This window comes from Carlito syrichta, unplaced genomic scaffold (genome assembly GCF_000164805.1).
Source record: "Carlito syrichta isolate Samal-C Ts95f unplaced genomic scaffold, Tarsius_syrichta-2.0.1 Scaffold304000, whole genome shotgun sequence".
Classification (NCBI taxonomy): domain Eukaryota; kingdom Metazoa; phylum Chordata; class Mammalia; order Primates; family Tarsiidae; genus Carlito; species Carlito syrichta.
The window spans coordinates 667,144-668,180 of record NW_007248096.1 but is presented as its reverse complement, the minus strand read 5'-3'; the positions used below and the strand labels follow the sequence as shown (position 1 = coordinate 668,180).

The window sequence follows — 1,037 nt, the reverse complement described above, 5'->3', positions numbered from 1 at the left end:
CCGCTGCTGCTTCTGGCAGCCCTTGCGAGGCTCCTGGGTCCCAGTGAGGTAAGGCGACCCGCTGCTGGAAAGGCTTCGGCTCGGGATCTCAAGCACTTCGCCGAAAGTTCGTCCTGGAAAGAATGGCTCGCCGAGAGGGGACTGGGAGCTTCCCCGCTGGCGGGCTGGGCCTGCGGGGAGGGCAGGGCCCTTGCCGAGTGCAGCGCCCCAGCTCTGCGCCTTGGACCCACAGGTGGTGGCTGAACCGACAGAGGAGGCGGGAGCTCGTTGTCCCAATGGCCTGTGGCCTCTGCCCCCGCAGGTAGTAGCCTTGGAGGGTTGAAGGAGAGAAGAGTGTGAAGGGGTAGCCCAGTCCCACCCTGGCCTCGCCACACCCTCCACAGTTTACCCTCTGGGGACCTCTGCTGGTTCCTCCTGCTCTTAGTCACCAACTTCTCCATCCCGCCTGGCATTTGGGGCCTGCTGTTCCCTCCCCACCCCACACACGGATTCCTTCAGCTGCTCTAAGCTTTCTTTTTTCCCCACGTATAGGTGTCACCAAGGGTGACCTACACACCAAGGGTGAGCCCAGGGCAGGTAAGTTCAAGCAGGGACCCATCCTTGACATCTACACCTGGAGAAAGCGACCTCTTTGCAGACTTCCTCCACCTTTTCTGCTGATCAGCTCCATTCCTTACCACTTCCCTCAGGAAAAGGCAAGGTTTCTAGTTACCCACTCCACCCTCCAGCTCAGGACGGGATCAGTCCCAGGACAAGTGGCCCAAGGACAGTGAGCCATAGGCCTGTCCTTTGCAGTGTCGAGGCAGGAATGCTGTTGGGTACCTGGCTGTGTGGACAAGTTCTGAGGGTATTAGGAAAAACCCAGGCCCCAATTCCCCTGCGGGACTATGGGAAGTCTCCTGGCTTTCTGGACCCCAGTTTTCTGTAAGCAGACGATATTAATTCTGTCCCTAGCCGGGCTCGGTGGCTCAGCCTGTATTCCTCCGCCTTTGGGAGGCTGAGGTGAGTGGATTGCCTGAGCCCGCGGGTTCGAGACC

General features: G+C 59.7%; 1 protein-coding gene across 2 annotated transcripts in view; it reads left to right on the top strand.

Moving 5' to 3' along the window:
• The first annotated feature begins 3 nt into the window (after window positions 1-3).
• The window catches only part of TP53I13 (tumor protein p53 inducible protein 13), a 4,447-nt gene continuing 3,413 nt past the window's right edge, over window positions 4-1,037 (top strand). The window contains exons 1-3 of one of the 2 annotated variants that reach the window (XM_021713039.1): window positions 10-48; window positions 233-301; window positions 532-576. The gene's annotated coding sequence lies outside the window, so the exon portion shown is untranslated. Of the gene's footprint in view, window positions 302-531; window positions 577-1,037 lie in introns of both variants that reach the window. The other variant, XM_021713038.1, reaches the window with a different exon arrangement.